Below are 21,186 nucleotides of genomic sequence, written 5' to 3'. Positions count from 1 at the left end.
TTCCACGTAATGCTTTAGCAGGTACTAGTACTGAATTTCATTCTGAGAGTGACCTTGCCCTGTTTGAGCCCAGCAGCTGCTCAGTCTGTCAGGCTTCTCTCTCCGTGTGCCACAGCAGCAGCTGAGGAGCCATTTTGAGGCCTGATGCATTCAACAGCTGGTGGTGCCAAGCTCAGGGTGGGCGTAGGAGGGGGCAGCGCAGGGTTGTCTGTCTGTCGAGCCGTGGAAACACGGGAGGCGGAGCATGTCGGACGACAGGCACACAGCCAAAGGGCGAAACGATGTTCGCTGGAGGAACAGGAACGGCCCTTCACTGGCGTTGCTCCTCCCAGACCCAGGCCTGACCAAAAATCACTTTTAAACATACAGCTATAAACATCCCATCACTGAAAGTCCTGTGTAATGCATGCCATGGGAACGCTGCGTGTAGCCCAAACGCTGCCTGACTCAGGGACCAAAAATCAGTTTGGTTCACAACACTGTTCCCACCGTGGGCCAGGTATGTGTGTGTGCGTGTAGACACGGTGAGACAGTGTTTTGAGACATGAGCTTGACTTTATGACAGCGGGGAAAAAAAGTGGTGGATGGTATCCCAGTTTTCTTCTGATCCCAGGATGTGTTTACATGAAATCCACCTTAGTGGTGTCAGGTAAAGGAAAAATCTCTGCCGCTTTCAGTGTTTACAGATACGGGAAGAGGATGTGAGCGAGGGAGTCGTTTAGCCAATGACCTTTGTCTTGAAATATCTCAAACCTCCAGTTTCACTTCACTGCAACTCGCTCGCTCTGTAATGACGATACTCATCCACAGCCAGATGTTCTTCTCCGGTGCTGTTAGGATTGCTGCGGTGGGCACAGAGCATCGGTTTGGTTAAAGTAAAGAAGACAGTGTACACCACATGAAGGTGGAGTTTCCTGTAAAGTTGTTTTCCTCAGATGGAAATCGTCCTGCATCTCTGAAGTGACGCTCAGGGAAAGATTTCACCCGGCTTTCATGTTTCGCTCAATCACACAACCTGCTGTGTGCGTTAGAAAGATTCTCTCTCTCCTTTAAAAATTATTCGCTCTGTGTACCATCTGTGTGTATATATATGCGTGTGTGTGTGTGTGAGTCCACAGAGATGACAAGACAGCTGAACAAATGAAGAAAGACGTAAACATTTAGACAGGCCTCACCAGGTGGATGGTGACGTGTATCCAGGCAGCACTGGGCCGAATCACACTGTAACATACAGTTTGACGCAGATTTCTCAGGATATTCTTCTTCGAGCCCGAGTCTCTGCAATTAAGGATTTTGAGGAAAATTCGGTCATAAGGAGTAGAGGCCATCAAAACAATTTCAAGCAGTTTTTGTAGACCATGTTTATCTTTCAACAATCAAATACAAAGTTTACAGCCATGATTTTGTAGCATGTCCATCTGTGTGGTTGTCTGGGTTCAGGGCACAGATGCCCTTGTGGCAAATGTAATCGACTGTCATGCACACAGATAGGCATGCATCTGCCGTGCATACACACCAATTTACACACACGCACACATCTGTTTTATCTGCTCTGTTGTTACGTTGTATTAACACAAATTTAAAAGCTTAACCAGTGACAGATGCTGCAAATTAACTTCTGTTTGACACCTCATTCACACATGTTGCATCACTCTCACAATCTGTATTGTCCCTGTTAAATGAGGTAACATTAAGATAAGAATCTCGGGTCTAAGGGTTATTTCCTGTGTCCCACTTTCATTTCTGTTGATATATCAGAACTTTGTACATGACAAATAACTGCTTGCATCAGGGGTCATGGTGATATTGCGACATCAAAGTCCAACAAGTAAGGATATGTGAGCAGTCAGACAAACAGACAGATTTAAACAAGCTACAGTTAGTCACATCATCTAAGTGACTTTATTTGATGGTACATAGGATCCGAAATGTGAAGAAAAAAGGCCTCTTAACAGCAAGCATTTGATTTATAGTGGGAAATGCAGCATGCGTTGCTTGTAACTTTAACCATCTATTCATGTCTCCCAGTGAGCCATGACACAAAGTTTGTTTCCATTCACCTGATTTATGTGTATTTCTGCTGTGTGAACAGAAAACCCAGAGTGAAAAAAGCAGAAATCTGAAATCAAAATATCACAAAACTAATTTTACACTCTGTGGCAGAGGTGGAGAAGCTGATGCCTCAGTATAAACGATGTATGCAAATAAGTGCCATGGAAACAAACACTTAATGCTTGAAACTACTGACTGTACATAAAGATGGACGACATGAGAGCTCCAAAAAGTGAGGCCAAATCATCTTGATTGCCTCCTGGTGGCTGGCTGCGGTATAGTTCATAAGCCCCACCTCCTCTATGTTAGTGAATGGGACACCAACATAAACTTAAAACAAAAATCTAAATAAATTCATTTGAGGTAGTTCTCATCACACTGATATGTGTTCAAGTGCTCAACCTTTCAATACGTTTTGTTTTTATTGTGATGATATAAAATTAGGATGAAATGAGCTGGGACTGACTCGCAGTTGGTGAAGTCCATGTATCGGTGGGACCTCGATACTCCTGCTCCACAAAACAATCACTAATGACATCAAAAACACGAGGAAGGAGCATGTGGAGACGTGTCGTCCATCTTATATGCTTAAAATGAATTGCATGATCTTGCCGTGCCTTCCTTCTCTGCAATGGTTTGTTGTCTTCCACCAACTATTTATTTCGATGAACCAACTCCTATTATTCACATAATTTCAGTAAATTTAATATTCTTTTACCAGTTTTCTGAGAAATATGACTCAGTTCCATCTACATTTAGAAGGAAACCTGCCTGGTGTGGTTTCTCTTCAAAAGAAATGTGACTAAACTGGGGTGTTAGTTAAACCCTGTGTCGCCTGGGCCTTCAAACTTCCTTTTCGTGATGTTACCACGTTCCCAGAACCCTAGCAATTAATTTACTGAATACAATGTTATTATTACAGATAAAAATATCAGGATTCTGTGCAAGTCTTTAAAAAAAAACGACTCTACAGTGCAGATTTTCTCCACAGATACACGGACTACACACTTAACTATGCTTTTGTGCGTATGGACATCCGGAGATCAGAAAGTTTACACCTCTTCCGCCGCAAACTAAAAACACACCTCTTCCGACTATACCTTGAATAATATTTTACAACTAACAATTTAGTAGCACTTAAATGGCACTTACTTATAGCACTTTGTAGTTTTGCTTTTTTGAAGAAATTGTACTTTCTTGATTCTTGTTGTTCTGGGTTTGTACCCTCATGGTTGAATGCACTTATTGTAAGTCGCTTTGGATAAAAGCGTCAGCTAAATGAAATGTAATAAAAAAAATGAAATGTAATAATGACAGATATGGATACCACATGTGACTGAGTCATAGCCAACAAGTAAAACACAATTTCACATCAAGCGCGGCATGATAGGCAATATTCACTTTGAAGGTGTTGTATATACAGTGGGTTTTGTTATAGCTCCATTTACATGTAACTTACATGGAGGGAGAGGACATATCTAGCAGATAAGGGAAGAATAATGAGTCCACTAGAAGCTAGTTGGAGCCAAGGTCTGACTCCCCTTCTCTCTAATCAGTGTGTCAAACCAAACAGTGAGTGTTGGACCTACAGAATCTATTTCAGAGTACCTATTGCATGTATCACCCAATTACTCCTATGATGAAATGATTAAATCCTAAATGCGGTTACAGATATTTTTTTCCAAATATGCATCTTCAACATTTACCCCCTCCGTTTTTCCGATGATTCACAGCAATTAACCGGCTAAAAGGAGTTGGACAAACGCAGCTGCCTTATCCTTAGTTGACACATCATACAGCTCCCCTGGTGCACCCTAGGTGTGCCAATGAATATTTCAGCCACTCAAAATGGATATTGCTCCGCAGTCAGACGTGCTGGCATAGACTGCGGTGCTACAGGTGGGGCATTAGTGCCAGGCACGCTCAGAGCTCAGGGGTAATATATCGGCATCATGGGTTTGGGTCATTTCATTTTTTTTAGGGGCTGATAAGGGAACGTCGCATGTGGAAGATTTAGCTGCAGGTAACAGGGGCATATTTCAGTTGGTGTCCGGGTGGCACTGGACCTAACTGGAATCTAATTGTCCCCTGAGGTGCCCCCTCAGTTTAAAAAAATAATTACTTGCTAACATCTGTATCAATTTAAAAAAAAATTGTTTTGTTTATTTCCTATGTTTTTTGAACAATACTAGTGTGGCTTTGCTCAAAGTCATAGAGCAAACTGTAAACAAGGAATGACATGAATCTGCATCTTACTAAATCAAGAGGAGTGCATGGATGTTGGACATATAATTGGTCAATCTGTGTGAATTGTGGCCCTGTCATGGCCCCCAATTTATAAAAGTCCCAGATCCACCACTGGTATGTACAGAGGACATTGAAGAGAATGTGGTTGATTTTCTCTGCCACCACAAATAAACTCAACTCTAATTAACGGATGGAGCACCATTTGACATTGGTAGCGTTTTTGATAGTGTGCCATCTCTTGCATAATGTCAACACATATTGCTGTGCATTTACATGTTGAGCTAAATTGCTTCATCTAAATATAGATGTTTTCTCCTTTGATGGAGCCCTCAAAATCACACCCATTCACCCACCTGCTCATGTATGATTAACACACTGTGTGGCATAATGAACATTCTAACGCTGACTTAGCTTTCAGGTTTCTCCGATTCTGGCTTCAGCTGCTCATGTGACATCCAGAGGGTTTTAGGCAATGGAGTCCTCACATGTCTCATCAAAATATAAACTCCTCTTACACTGTATTTCAGCTGAGAACTCGCTTCCCACAATTATAAAGCTGAGCACAGGAATTGCCTTTAACCAGTCACTGTACAAATACTTTGACGTAAGCCACGCATGAAAGAGCTGAATTCTTCCCCCAGCAGTATTTAATGAAAGAGAATGCACAAAGAGGAAACGTGACACTGTGCTTTTATATAAACCCCCGAAATCTATGCAGGCTTAACAAGTGATAACATTGGACTTGGTAAACTGTGTAGCCAGGATCTTATAAGGATGTGCAAAGCACAGCAGCTATTATTTAGACATGAGAGGCACATTATCCTTGGCTGCGGGCTCTGAATTTGCAAGAGGCACTTTGACTGCAGCTACAAAGGGGATATGGGCCCTAATCAGGGTTTTACTCATCCCTTTCACTCTTATTCATGACAATACATCTTATCGTCGAGTATCCATCCCCTTTCATGTCTCCCCTCAGGGACCGAACCAGCATCATAAGTGATATTCCATGCATCAAGTGTAGTTCTGCCAATTTATTTTCCATAAGACTCTGTCAGTCAGGCTCAAAAGTCATAAGCCAGTAGTGCTGGGAAAGACATTTGCAAAAATAAATAAGTCCTCCTTTCTGACACCACAAATGTGTGTATATGACTGCTGTCGCCATGGTAACGCTTGTCAGCATCGTTGTCACCCGTGTCGTCATGGCAGTGTGATGTTAACACTGTATTTGCTGCGGTTGTCACAGACTGTGGTGTGGGAACTCCTGCAGGGGTGTGGCAAACATCTGACTCAGCTACTGTTTGGGCAGAGGACCAGGAAGAAATAGAGGAATAGACAAAGTATTTAAAAAATATATATATATATTTTTTTATCTTTGTAATTTAATTTGTTTTAAAAGCATGTAGTTAAACAGTTTTACTGAAGGAAGGTTTTATTTTTAACCAAGTTAGCAGTGTGGCTCTGGGGAGGACTCTGGCGTGGTCGCCCTGACTGAAATATCTCATCAACTGTTGGATAGCTTGCCAGAAGGTGTTAGTCAGACATTCATTGCTTCCTCGAGGATTGAGTTCTAGTGACGTTGGTGATCTCCAGATTTTTCACCCTGCCAAAACTTTGGTCCCTATAGCCTCTACAAATACAGCATTAAGTTTATATGTGTGGTGATAGATTAATTACTATGATAGTTTCTCCACATTTTCAAATTGCCTACAGGATGAATTGCAATCACTTTGCCAGGATTATGCATGTTTTACTGTACTTTGGTGAATAACCTAGTGCTTGCAACACTAATGACATCCCCACAGCTACAGCTATGCTTTGTACTAATTAGCAAATGTTAGCATGCTAACACACTAAACTAATGGGGGAAATGCTAAACATTACACCTGCTTTGCATCAGCAAATGACGGAAAGCAGCGGATGTTAGCATTTAAGTCAAAGCACAATTGGACATGAGTACAGACTCAGAGGGCTGTTAGCATGTCTGTAGGATCTTGAAGTGAATGGGAGATGAAGAGGTGTTAACAGACAAGTCCTCCACTGACAATGGGAGTAGGTGGAAGAATATGTCAGACATTTTTCTTTTCTTCACCTTCCTATTTGTTCAGTTCGGTCTGTTTCTGTCTCCTGGGGGAAACAGACCTGAGCCTGGAAACACATCTGGGATTGGACTGGACTGGTGTGGATTGGGCGCTGGAGAGAATCACCACTGTTTTCTTTTTCAGTAGCGTGCCCTGAACAGGTTTACACTGTAGCCGTGACATATGCTCTACCCAGGAAACGGGCTTCACGTTTCAGAGCACATCAAGCTTTGGTGACTTATGGACTATGTAAGCCAGTGTGAAGGTGCATTGTCGGCAACTTTTTACAAATAAAGACGGGGCAAAAGGGGGGGGGGGGGAAGACGGAAAGAAAAACATTCTCCAGGGGCCCCCGTGGATCAGGGGACTGGCGGGTTTCAGTCCTGTCACAGGGGCCTCTGTGTTCCAGGTGTTGCTTTTTAATTGGCAATTCCGTGAGCAATAAAGCATTTCACTTACTTTCGCTTGTAAAGTGCTTTCATTCCATCTCCAAATGATGTAATTACCCCGCCGTCCCAGGCGAGAGGGCGGCAGGAGAGGCGAGGCGTTTGGTCTCAGTGCGGCTCGCACTCTCAGCGAGAAGCCTGGTGAAGGGTTTCATCGGGTATGTTTTCATTTAGGAATCCAAACACCATAAACCGAGGCCATCGTTTGCACAATAAACGTACACTTTAATTTTATTTAGCTCTTTCCCTGCTCTGTGTGTGTCTAATATTTATGAAAACAAAAAAAAGATGATATATAGGTTGAGTGTTGTCTTTGATGTATGAGGGTCAGCGAGGGACATTTGTTCCTTGTTCCTGGACACAGATGGCGATAGATTTTGTTTTTACAGAATTAATCTTGTGTTGCCTTTCACAAAGCCGCAAGAGAATATTTTTGTTTTCATCACAGTTGGAGATTGACTTCTTTAAAAGATTGTAACTCAGTGCTTTTGCACATTTTCGCTTTGCCTCTAACTAGCTTGTTAATGACTAGCAGATACAGAGCCAGAACAAATAAGTCTTAAATCCTCACTGTTCTTCACCCTTCTACAGGGGATTTTTTAAAAGATAAGAGAGGTTTACAGTTACAAATATGCTAAGAAAGTCAGCTAACCCATGCCGTGATGTTATCATTTGAAATTTAATGGGAAGGGGAGATTTTAAGAAAGCTTATTTTCCTGTTTATGTGGTGTGGAATTCCTTGTGTTACACAGAAAGGTCAAAACCAATGCCAAGTGTCTGTCAGTCGAGCCTGTGGAGACGTGTAACACTAACCTGAAGTCATTTGACTAAAGCGGATGTCATGATCCACCTGAGGATTGTAAAACCCTTAAGAACAAGGTCAGCTTGTGGCACAGAGCAAGCTCTGAAATCAAAAAATCATTTGATCAACATCGCCTACCGATGAAGGTGAGAAACGTCAAATTCCACTGAAGCTGCATGACCAAATAACTCAGCATGGATGTAAAAACACACAGGAGAAAGTCAAAGGGAAAACATTCTTTTCGCATAAGCCCTACCTGGCAACGCTTTTACATATCAGACCTCCCCAGTGCCTGTCAGTACTCCAGCAGTGGCAACATTGCCAAAAAACACAAAAACAAGCTGTTCGCTATCACTGCCGTTCCCATGGGAACAGGCCCGCAGAGGGTGTGCCCGCGCCGACACTCATCTGCACAAACAAAATGCAAGCCTACTCCCCAGCATGCTACGCAAACCAGGAGAGGGGGGGAGTGCAGCCCCCACACCAGACCAACCCCTGCCTCTTCCTCCAAGAACCAGGGCCTCATGCAGAACCCTGCTATCAGTGTAAGTGATTTGCTGGCCCTGCTTGTGAAAAGTGCCACAAGGGGAAAAAGGATCAAGATTCCTGAGACGCTGGGCCTGCAGTGCTCATTCGCACACTTCCTCCCCTTAATAAAGACCACACATTCCCAGCGGCTGGAGCAGAGCTGCAGTCCCAAGCCAGTCACGCCCGCAGAGGATAATGGGGGAGAGCTACGCGGCTGAGTCGACTGGCAAAATAATAAACAAATAATCACCAGGCCGCTTCAATCAGCCCGAGTTATTTTTGTTGCGCTGCTGAGGGAAAGTCAGTTTAATGACGCTGTCTTTAAAAAGCATCACTTTGTTCTCTTTGGCAATTGAATTGTGTTTTTAAGTTTGCCAACAGTGGAGTACAACCCCACTGCTCACACCTGCCACATGTGGCACAAACACTGTATTATCAGTATAGATTGTAGCCACAATATTATGGCAGCGAATGCACCACCAAGTCTCAGTGATTGCTAAGGTTTGTATATCCATATACAAACGGCTACAGCTCTACAGGATATAAACGTTCAAATTGTGACTATGAACTAAAGGCTTTTTGTTGCCATGGCTTCAATTTACAGATATATGAGAGTAAAAGAAAAGTGGCAATCCTAATTAATAAACTGATTCACCGTAAAACTACACGGCCTTAAAGTGTTAATTCACCCATATTGCATAAAACAACATAATGTATACACGTTTGGATATTTCTGATGCTGAGGCATGTGCCTGCACTCTTGTATGATGGAGGTTAATCTTATTGTGGTTCTCTAAGTACTGAAAAATTACATTTGAAAACATTTAATAGCAACACCCGTTCCCAAGAGAAACAGTGGCCCTTTAATTCTAGATAATCCACAAAACACATCATCAGCGGTTTTCTTTGGAAGAAAAGTAGTTTCTACCAAATAATAGTCTCTAAGAAAACTGTTAACAACGTGTTTAAGACTGGTTGGAGGCAAGGAAATAATCTTAACAGCTGCCAGACTTTTAGATCCACCTAGTAAAAATGAATACAGTCTGATATAATCACCGTGAAATAAACCCAACGTCCATTGAGGTCATGGTGTTCAGTTTTCTGGGAACCAGAATGAACAAAGACATGTGTTGAGTCACCTTCAAGATCATTTTGTAGACTGTAGTTTGTGATGAATCAGGAAACAATTGATGACACGGCTTTGGCTGCAGATGAATGTCATTATTTTTAATGATGTCAGTGTTGGTCCTAATTTCTTGAGGGAGATTGCTTCATTCTTAAGGATTGTAGGCAGCAACATTTATTGGGAACCAAACTCATTTTCCTAAAGTTTAAATTAAAAGCAGTAAAGTTTTGAGATGTGCGGTCGACTTCAAAACTGCCCAAATCATGTTCAGAACAAAAAAGTTGTTTCAAATGAGAGGAAGTAAACAGGATTTTAGAGGAATTTGCATGTTTTGCATTAGTAAGGACTAATGTTAAATGTCACTGAGTCACAATCACATGAAGTAAAATCATGAAACGAACGACTGCGGTGAGGAAATGAAAACATGTGGAACACTAATCAAATTTAAAATCTTCCTACTGAGCCTGGGTTACATTATCAGAATAACTTAGTACGAGGATTCTGACAAGTCTGATAGGGGTTTTGTTTGTTTGCTTTTCTTGCTTATGTTCTTATTTAGTTTTTAACATTTTTCCAAATAAAGCTGATAAATCAAATGTATGTTAGTTGTTTTGTACCCAAGGTGTTTCTAATATTTCACCCCATTGGTATTAATGAAGAAATGTAAAACTCTATATTAGCTTAACAAAGTTGTTTTAGATTCAAAGGAAAACAAATCAAACAACCACAGACATCGGTAAAAGCTCTAACCACACAAATGGAGACTGTCACTAAAGAAAACAACTTAATGAAAGGAACTATTGGACTCACAGTCAAAGAGCCAGTGTTAGTGGAAGGCGCTCAGTGGTTTCTACAGAGTTTTCTTGGCAGTGCTCCACACAACAAGAAACTTTGTGAAGAGCAGTATGGCTGCTGTCGCTAACAGGAGCTAGCTAATGTTAGCTAGTTTTACAATGAAAGTTGAGGGGGCAGGCAGTGCTTTAATGAAGACAGAAGTGGGAAATGAAAATAGATATTTTTCAGTAAATGAACCCTGTGAATCATAAATAATTCCTCACTGAGAATCGTTAGCTGTCGCTCAGATTGAGCAACCTCGTCCTTATGTCTGCCCGATCAGAACCATCCAGAAAATCTTTCTTGGCTTCCTATTCTGTTTTTCTTGTAGGTTATTAAAGACGCTGACATATTCTTGCCTTTATTTAAAGCCTATTCTTCTTTAACTACATTTTATGTTATTTTTTCCATTTTATTTCTGTTTTATCAAGATTGTAAAGCAGATGGTAACAATCCATTTTCAACATATATTATGCAAATAAAATTATTATTATTCCTGTGGTTATGGTCACTCTATTTATTTTGTGTTTTGACTGTATAATTCAAATTCATAGCAGTGTCAGGGCTGCTAAAATGTGAAAACAGCAACTCCACAAAACATTAAAAAAAAGTATTTGTTTCCCAGAGGGAAACACCCCTCTCTCTAAGTGAGCAATAAATCTGGTACTTAAGAGAAGGTTGTCCATGTGAGTGTGTGTATTTGAGCGTGTAAATGTACTCAGTGTCCTCAAGTCCACAGCCTCTAGAGCTGTCAGATGTTGTCTGGCCCCGCAACATCCGTAACCCATGACCCCTGTAACTCCTGTTTTGTTCTCGGCACTCCAGGACCCTCAGATATCCCTCTACTGGAACTCCCCCAGATGACAGACACCGCTCTCCTCTCCATTCCTCCACACTACCCCAGTAGCCTTTGACCTCCCCGGCACCTCTGCCTCTCCGCTCGGCCGGCCTCGCATTCCAGTAAAGGAGCTGAAACCTGAGCCCCCGGTGAGCTCATCGCCGGGCCGTGGAATCAAGAGTTAAATGATACCAAAAAACCGAGAGGGGAGAGAATACGCAGACAGAAGGGGGAGAGGCAGCCGTTGGTGCGGGACAGGTCTGGAACTGGTTCTATGTGTGCGCTTGCCCGGGACTCCTCGGGGGTAAAGTTACACCAGAGAGAGCAAGGAGGAAGAGGAAGGAGAAACTGCTGGCGTCTTTGAATTATCTCTGCTTTTGTCTGTCTCTCCGCGGCCTGGCTGAGTGGTGCCTGCAGTTTCCTCTTGACACACTCCAGCGAGCCCGCCGACCTCCATCCGCGCTTTCAAGTTAACGAGCCCCGATGGTCTCGTCCTCGTGTCTGAGAGCCGGGCTGGGATGGGAGCGTAACGCTGCGAGGTCGCACTCTGCAGTCTCTCTGAGTCTCTGTTCTCCTCCGACCCTGCCATGACCACCAACTGTCCAAAGATGGTAAGTGTCCCTCTTTAAACAGTGTGTGTGCGTGCGTGTGCATGTGTGTGTAGTCTGGTGATTCTATGGCTATTCTGTCCGTACGTTACCAGTAAAGGTAGAGAAAGACAAATCTTTACCCTGAATGTCACATCTCAGCATCATTGTAATTCATGTCTCATATTGTGATGAGCACCATTAAGATGCTTAATCACTGCAAACATAATTAAACCAATCAGCGTCTCTCTCAAGCTGAGTTCGGAGGATGACTGCACTAAGTCGGAAAAAAGGAGCTTTTTAGCCAAGAGCATCTCCAGCTGAAAGTAAAGATGAACTTTTAAAAGTTTTAAGAGAGCCATTAGATAAACCTTTCATTCATGCATTATTCATGGCTGCCGTGTTTCTTTCTAGTTCACTGCCTGTTGTTCGCCGTGTCTCTCCCTGACCTCATGCTCTTGTCTTGTCAACCTCTGGGGTGACAAATCCCTCTGAAGCAAACTTTTAAGCAGGGTTGATGATTTTAATGGGTGCCCTACAGGAGACACTAAATAAAAGGTTGAGTACACACAAACCCAATTTTTTTTTAAATAACCGCTCACTGCTGGTTTATTTTAAAAATTCAGAGCAGGGTAAGAGCCAGTTGTACTCTCTGAAATCTGCAAGCTGCTCTTCCTTCCTCCAGCAGAAAGTAGTTTAAAATAATTGTGAGCGTTTGCAGCAATAACTTTGTGGAAACGTCTGAGGTGAAACACTACCAATTATCTCTTTCGCAATGGACTCATTATTTAAATGGGTGTGAAGTGCTCCAGTGCTCCTCACAGGTAAACACAATATAAATATTTAAAAAAAATGACATCTCTACGATGAGAAACATTTTATTATCGTTATGCTGAGGCAAGCTTCCCTGAATGCACTCCATTTAAAAACAGGTTAAACTGAACACACTGCCAGCACACTAAATACTAACTACACCATGACTGTCAATGGATGCGATTAATGAGGAAACATTAGAGAGAATAACAGTACATAACTCACCAACATCACCATATAACCTCCAACATTAAATTATCCAAATAAATGCAGTTATTTACTTTATAAAATAAGTATCATTTTTGTTGGTGTAGTTGTAGTTAATGTTTTATTTCCCTTGGTGAAATGTCAGATTTCTTTCCCAAAATGAGCCATTATAGTTTACAAATAGCCTTCAAATGAACAATTTGACACACAGAGCTTCATCAGATCAACAGTCACCACCCATCGTATACTCTACCTATATTTATTTCAATTGATTTGAAAGAAATATGAGGAGGAAATTTATTTTTTCAAATTGTAATTAGCTTTCACGTCATCTCCATGGCAACAAGTTGCTTTAAGGTTCTACACAGACTCTGTTTGGTTGTTTTAACAGTGGAGTCATCCTGTTGTGGCTGATAGATCAATTCATGATTAAATAATTTTTAAAAAAAAACATTAGCATCACATGGTCGAATCATTTTATTCATAGAAGGACAGAAGTACAAAAATTCCCCACCATGATTAAAAGTGCTGTACTCAAGGTCTAAGTAAAAGCATTATCTAAACGCATTGAAAGTGTAAAGTTCTCATTATGAAGGTGGAATGGCCAGTATCATTTCTACACCCCATTGTTAAGTAACAAATACTTCTTAGTACTGAGTAATAAGTAAGCAGCGTTTTATTGTTGCAGCTAATTGAGGCGAAGCTATTGTAATCATTTCAAGCAGAACACCACCCAGCTGCTTTTCTGACGTATAAATAAAAGACCTCAACGTGGCTCATGTGAAACTGTCACAGACGATTTTATTTTTGACATTCACAATTTTCTGCTTTAACAGGCCAAATGAATAATTGGTTACTGAAAGGAATAATTTTCAGATTCATTGACAAGGAAAGATTTTTTTAGTTGTGGCACTGATTTTGAAGATCATCTCATAGTTTGCTTAGAGAATCTTCATCCCTACACCAACAAGTAACCATAGTTGCAGAATAAATGTCGTAGAGTAGAGTTGCAGGAGCCAGTCGAAGGTGACCTTTACGAATCTTTTCGGACTCACTACAACTTTCACGCGACGTGATTCATTCATCGGTTCTGAAAATGTGTCACTAATGTGTCAGCGCAGGTGACAGCTCAACATGCAGCTTCTGGAGCGTAGGTGCTGAAAGTAAACTCTTTCACCTATAATTGCTTTGGGCGACAGGCATGTAGTCAAAAATGGTTTGTATAGAGGGACATGAATGAATGTATTTGACAGCTGGAATGTGTTTTTGTACAGTGCAGGGGGAGGAGAGAGAGGCAAGGCTCTGTTTCAAACTCCATTTTAAACCATTTAGTATAGCAAGAATTATATTGTTATTTTGGCAGTCAGAATGACTCACTATATTTATATATACATATATATATATATATGTATATATATATATATATATATATATATATGAATTAGGGTATCTTAAGAATAAAAACACTGAGGTTGAGGTTTTTAATTATCAACCTGTTCTCTTAAATTACTTTCTTCTTTGGGCTCACTGACAGTACAATAGAATTGATCAGCGCCCTGGCAGGATATTGAATCAACCCTCAACAAGCCTGGTCTTATCGTACTACAGAGTCAGCTGACCGCAGTAGCAAACTTAGGGCATGAATCAGACGTTGTCTGGCGCTGGACATGGCCCGGGGGCACAGCTCAGATATGCGGCGAGGTAGCAAGAGGGGAGCGTTAAGAAAGAGAGCGTGAGGAGAGCATTGAGAGAGAAAGAGATCCGAGGGGGAGAAAGAAAGAGAGAGGGAGAGCGGACCACAGGCTGGTGCTCTGGCCAACTGGGAGATGTAGGACAAGGAGAAGCTTGTTCTTGCACTGTCGCACCTTTCTCCGGGCATGTAGCGGGAGGACATGGCCTCTCGTGGATGAAAGAAAAATAGATTCAAATACCAGAGGATAATGTGATTACAGGCAAATAGGAGAATGAAGGTTAATTGGAGTTAAGTGTCCATATAAAAAAGAGCCTATATATATACAACTGCAAGTCAACCTATACTCTGCCAGCAGGCCGTGAATTCTTTCTACTGCCCTTAAAATAAACACATAAGTCAATAGTTTAGAAAGAATGTTGTAAATGTATATTTTCTAAAGATAATACCTGGACATTTGAGGACCAATCATTCGATTATAGTCAATGGCTTAGACATATGGAATAGAATAACATGAGGACCAGTGTAAAAAAACATTATGCTGCTGTAGTGACCTCACTCCAAGTGTCTCACGTTTCTGGAGGTCGAACTGAACGACGCAGCGCAGTCCGTGATAAATCCCTCCTATAGCTGTTTTCATCAAACACTCGTAATCTTCCGCCTGTGTCCATTCGTGTCGTTTTTATGTGGGACAGACGAGCCTCCAAATGGGTCAAAAATACTTCACCTAAACAGTTCAGCCTTGATCTGGAAAACTCAGACTAAAGCTTTAACACGGGAGAGAAAAAAAAAAGACTTCCTCTTCATACTTCAGTTCCCAGGCTGCTTGTTCTGGCGAGTACACTGACATTCACGCCGTAACGGTAAATCCAAATGAATCAGTGAGCATTTACTGGTTCCTTTGATTGTTCTTTACGGAGAGGCATAAAAGGCCAATCACAGCCATGATTACTGACGCAACAATGTTCAGAAAAAAACCCGCAATTCAAACTACTTAAGGATGAGGAAACAACCATAAACATTGAGAGCAGCCATTTAAATCTGGCTCTCGCGCCCTCGTGGAACAGACACGGCCACGCTGTGAATAACAGATTGCATTATCACAGTGGCATGTGATTGGGAAGGTTTTAAGTAAAGTATGCTTTTCAATTTGAGTGATGTGAAACGTGACTGGAACATGCTACTGCTGAGTCAAATACAAATCTATGTGTACAAATCTATGTGTACAAATCTATTTGTACAAATCTATTTGTGTTTCAAATTACAAGTATAAATCTATTTGTATTTCAAATTACAAATACAAATCTATTTGTATTTCATATTCTGCCGTGAGTGCTCCCTACATTGGTGTTCCCCTCAGGCTTATTGATGCATTATGTGTGTGTGTGTGTGCTCCAGGAATTACTCATATTGTGGGAACCTAAATCTATTTACACAGTCTCATTATGGAGATTTGTCTTCCTTATGGGGACAAAAAGCTAGTCCCTGTAACGTGAATTATTACATTTTAAGGTGAAGACATATTTTAAGGTTAGGTGTATTTAAGATTGGGTTTAAACTAAGCTTAGGGTTAGAGTTAGGCAAGTAGTAATTATGGTGGAGGTTCAAGTAAATTCCTCTGAAATCAATGTACGTTGATGTAATGTCCTCTGAAGACATGGAGACATGACTGTGTGTGTTTATGGGTTTGCAATAAAAATAGGACTTCGTACTGTATACTTCTTTAGAGACCATTAAAAAAAATGTAATTTCCTTCATAGGCAGTACATTCAATGACTCTATGACCCACTACATTATGTCACCAAGTTGTATGCACAGCAGTCCAGGCGAGCCAGTCAAGCAGGCACGTGGCAAGATCTCTGCTGCCCAACTGATTTCCTATTGGTTCCCCGTAAAACATGATCAAGATTGAATCAACTTTTGAAACCTTCTCTCTGCAATTTGAATGTCATTGGCCTGAGTGGATCATCAGTGAGTCATTTTGGAATGTTTAGTTTCCCTGTTTCAAAGCTGTACAATGCTGTCTGGGTCAGAGTGTGTCACATGATGCAATACCTGTTGTGGCCACCGCATCCAAACCACCTAGGCTAACCGGCCTCCACTTTCTGAGTGGAGCTACTTAGCTTAGCTTTCTTACTATCAGTGTCACTTAACAGCACAATCTCAAACACTTTCAAATTATAAAGAGACCTATCATATGTCTTAAATCGTTTTGTAGGCTATGCGGAGCCATGACATGCTCCAGTCAGGCGTGTACCACAGATGACAGCGCGTCTCCTTGTGATACCGACGCTCAAATGTCAGTCAACAGCTGCCATGGAAAACACCCAGCCAGCTCAGGCTTGAAGTTGTTGCTGCAAATGTCACGAGACGATTTATCGTCCTTCGAAACGAATGTAAACGTGCACTATAGCTGCACCATCGTGACAGTTTATGTGTGTTTCCATAAAAAGTGGGAAGAATCCAAATTTTTTTCGTGTGGCTTTGAACGATTTTAAAAATAGCTTCTGTATTATAATTTGAAATCACATAATTATTTTGTATTCCGCTTCATGAGAAAATGTAAACAGCTCCGTGCCATTTTGTGGAGCACAGGGCTGAGGAGGCTGACGCACAAGTTTTATGGCCTGTAAGCGGGGGCCAGTCTTGTTTGCTTTGGAGCCGTCTGAAAGCAGCCGAAAAAGCATCTGCGAATGCCAGAGAAAGCGGCTGCCAGCAGGCGTACAGCACACAACACACAGAGCCCCGCTCCTTGATTTTCTGCCTCAACCGCACTGAACTTTTAACGGGCCTCACGCTGGTGACGCAGTTTGGACCCAGCCACCCCCCGCCGTCACCTCTGCCCTCGTCCTCCCTTCCTTATCGTGGATTTTACGTTCACACCTCGTAAAAAACTGAATTTGTTGCTGAAGGTTGATCTTCGGGACAGGGGATGGTTGTCGTCGTTTGCAAGCGGCGTTGCATTTGGTGTTCAGACTCCGAAAAGACATTGTGAAGCTAACGTCTTTTCTCGGTTTTGGAAACGACATTGCTCGACTGGCACTGACTTGTTGACAGCAGGATACATACTAGATGAAGAACGGAGACCCACACTTTGACACCACAGCAGTGCAGGCAGCCTCAGACACCTGGAAGGTTCATATACTGTACAATTTCAATGTACTTCCAGCTTCTTTTCTACTCCACTACATTCCTGAGGGACATATTGTCCTTCCCACTCCTACTACTTAAATTTGATAGGCGCAGTTGCTTTTCAGATTAAGATCCTAACCATTTGGGATGTAACAAAAACAGCAGTGTCCAGATGGAGCTCTTTGTTGTGTTTCAGGTATCAGTCTGTTGTTAGCACTCACACCAGAGATGGTTTTTGACAGTTTCATTATTTGACTGTTAAAAGTGAATACAATGTTTGTAGCAAAAACATTTTAATATCTTGTCCATACACTAAGAATCACTATATAATTATTATGTGTATGCAGTTGAATTTCCCATATATATGAATGAATAGAATTGTTACATATTATAATACATCTGTGACCGTTTAAAAGTAAAAGTAAATAATAAGTAAATACTACAACAAAGAAAGAAGTTATTATAATAATAATATAATAATAAACTTTATTTATATAGCACTTTTTAAAAACAGAGTTTACAAAGTGCTTTGACAACAAAGCAATAAAAGTAAATTAAAACTTAAATACGAAAAAGCAGTAAAATGACAATAAAAATACGTGAACAAGTAAAAAAAAAGCTAAACAATAAAATCACAGTATCACAAGAGAGCAAGTCTATAAAAGTGGGTTTTAAGAAGTGATTTATAAGAAGTCACTGACTCTGTGAGCCTTATCTCCTCAGGTAGGCCGTTCCAAAGCCGAGGGGCCCAAATGGCAAAGGTACAGTACCGTGCTGCGAATGGATCGGGTCCAGTCTGCATCCAGGACATGGTCAAACGTTACACCCCAGCCCGTTCACTGCGCTCTGCTTCGGCCAATCGGCTTGTTGCTCCCTCACTGCGAGCTAAACACTCATCAAAATCACGACTGTTTGCTGTCCTGGCTCCTCAATGGTGGAATGAGCTCCCAATTGACATCCGGACATCAGAAAGTTTACATATCTTCCGCCGCAAACTAAAAACACACCTCTTCCGACTATACCTTGAATAACATTTTTAAACTAACAATTTAGTAGCACTTAAATGGCACTTACTTATAGCACTTTGTAGTTTAGCTTTTTTGAAGAAATTGTACTTTCTCTATTCTTGTTGTTCTGGGTTTGTACCCTCATGGTTGAATGCACTTATTGTAAGTCGCTTTGGATAAAAGCGTCAGCTAAATGAAATGTAATGCAATGTAATGTAATGTACAGTCACCTTTTGTTTTCAACCCCCGACTTTGGAACTATAAAAGTGATGACTAATTACTTTATTTATCACCTTTGGAATGGAGAGATGTCACAAACAGTTTGAATCCTGTTTTTGTGAACAACCAGTAAATCAGAGACTGTAGAAACCTGCAGTAGATCAAAAATGTGGGCAGGAGCCTGAACATATAGAACCTAAAAGGTGATCACATGGACTTCTAATTGGATTCTGAAATTAATTATTACTACTCACAACCATATTAGCTTTGTCTCAATTCGGAGGCCGCATCCTACAGAAGCCGCATTTGTAAACCAATTACGTCACAGCAGCAAGACTAGGCTGTCCCTATTCAAAGGCTCCTCTAAATACAAATGGTTTCTTCCATCGCCGAGCAACGGAAGCTCCACCAGGTGGATCCTCCTTGGCCCAACATATCCCATGATTCATTGCGCTTCAGTGACAAACTGTTTTTTAAGGAGGTAATGGCGCCAAAAATCGGGGGGAAATACATCCAAAGAATTTACTTCTAAGTGTTAGTCCTCAACTGAACAGCGATCGTTACACATGTTAATAACACGTCTATTCTACGTTTTTTTGAAGAACATTTCCCTCCGTAGCTTTGTTGCTAGGCGACAGATGTAAAGGCCGGAGAAGCTGGTGACGCAACAGGTAGACGAGACTGCTTCAATTCTCAAGCTGAGAAGAAACTGGGAAGACATTTTGTGAAAGTTACCGGACAATAAATTAAAAAATATATACACTAGAATAGCTCTCAGCAGAGCACATTGCACTGCCAAGGCCCAATAACCTCCTTAAATGCATTCAAGCTGCACCAAACTTCACACACTTAAATATATCGCTCCCTTAAATATGCAGGATTTTTTTTCATCAAGATCCATGAATTATTCTCTCGGAATACAGTGAAAATGTTGAACAACGCCAAATCTTACAACGTTAAAGACTTGGTAGATTAGCCCACTGCACCATATTTCAATGAGTTCTTTACCTGACCCATACCACATCATTCCACCAAGTTTAGGGGAATTCCAATCAAGAATTTTTTGGTAGTGATACTGGCCAAAGTTAATGCAGTATTTTGTTGGTGGTATAACCCAGTGATTGTGTATATGGCATTGGGTTAACCTATGTTAGGCAAACACTGGGTTGAACAACATCATTGTATACATAAACATGTACAAATTATAATTAACCCAAGTAACTGTCATTCATAATAATACTTATTTTTCTGCAAAACCACTCCTTTTACTTTCAACACTTAAAGTACCTTTACCTGATAGTATTTATTATACTTGCTCTAAATAGGTATTTCAGTTCAGGGCTTTATATCTTTATGCAGTTGCACTGGTACTATACGATCAGAGTATCTCTTACACCGCTGCGTGTCAGTCACTGCCAGATGTGATGTCACCATCATGTGTTCTGTGTTACGCTCTGCGAGTGACGCAGAGGACAGTTTGCAATCTGATTTTAGTGGCTAGGCCTAAGTCATTTAAAATTTAATTTGAGTCAGATTTCAAACCACCTACAGTATGACTTCTACATGTTTGCTGCCATCCACACATGATAAAAGCAATCTGATTCCAATCTGGATACGCCAAGAATCTGATGTAGGCTGCCAGTCTGAACCCGAGGGCCCGTCTTTAGCCATATTCTCTATTCTACTCTTCTTTTTTTTTAAAGAAAAAAAATCATTTCTACCTTCTGCAAGGCTTTTTTCACTTTTTCTCTCACCAGACGTTGTGACATCATCCCTCAGTTAAGCTTCTGCAATACCCAAACCCATGACTTAGAGACGGATCACAGCCCTCGTCAACACAACACACCAGCTCCTCTTCCAAACTAAACATCACTCAGACATCATGCAACTCCCCGGCCCTCCTGCCATTGCTCACCTTAAAGTTTTCCTTTATTAAACTTTCGTACCCGCAGTCAAATCCACAGAATAATATAATGAAATGAAATATTCCACTCACATGGGAAACAAATTTAATCATTTTGTTCATATGTGCTGCTTTAACACTCGCTGGCACATGACTCACTCTGAGTGAAACTGTTGTGAACGTGTCTTTCCAGGCTGAGACTTCGCTGGCCGTCCTGCTTTCAGTCAGACAGGCTCAGTTGACGTCCAGGCTTTGACAGCACTCACTGGAGAGTGTGAACCTGTGTGTGTGTGGGTGTGTGTGTGTGTGGGTGTGTGTTGAATTATCTTTGGCTGTGTGTCTTTTTGTTAGTATACAATCCTTTCACCTGTCTTCACAAATAGTCTTTTTTTCCTCACCTATGCATTGCCTTCTCCTTGTTGTTTTATTGTACGGCTGTGATGACTTTCCCTACTGGCTCCTCTGCACCATTATTTTCCTATTTGCATGTCACTTGCTGAGTTAGCTCATGTTGTCAGCCGCCTGCTGAGTGATGCATCCCCCTCCATCTCAAAAGCTGCACAGTAATTGCAAGATAATTGTTTGTCCACTAATGCAGCCAGGCAAAACCCTATTTTCATATTATGTCTGTTGAAACCTTGTCAAAACAGAACACCGTCTTAAAAAAAAAAAATTAG

General features: G+C 41.3%; 1 protein-coding gene across 1 annotated transcript in view; it reads left to right on the top strand.

Moving 5' to 3' along the window:
- The first annotated feature begins 11,006 nt into the window (after positions 1-11,006).
- The window catches only part of flrt2 (fibronectin leucine rich transmembrane protein 2), a 48,017-nt gene continuing 37,837 nt past the window's right edge, over positions 11,007-21,186 (top strand). The window contains exon 1 of the mRNA XM_034579860.1: positions 11,007-11,562. The gene's annotated coding sequence lies outside the window, so the exon portion shown is untranslated. The remainder of the gene's footprint in view (positions 11,563-21,186) is intronic.

Source organism: Hippoglossus hippoglossus, chromosome 24 (genome assembly GCF_009819705.1).
Source record: "Hippoglossus hippoglossus isolate fHipHip1 chromosome 24, fHipHip1.pri, whole genome shotgun sequence".
Classification (NCBI taxonomy): domain Eukaryota; kingdom Metazoa; phylum Chordata; class Actinopteri; order Pleuronectiformes; family Pleuronectidae; genus Hippoglossus; species Hippoglossus hippoglossus.
This window is presented reverse-complemented; position numbering and strand designations above follow the sequence as displayed.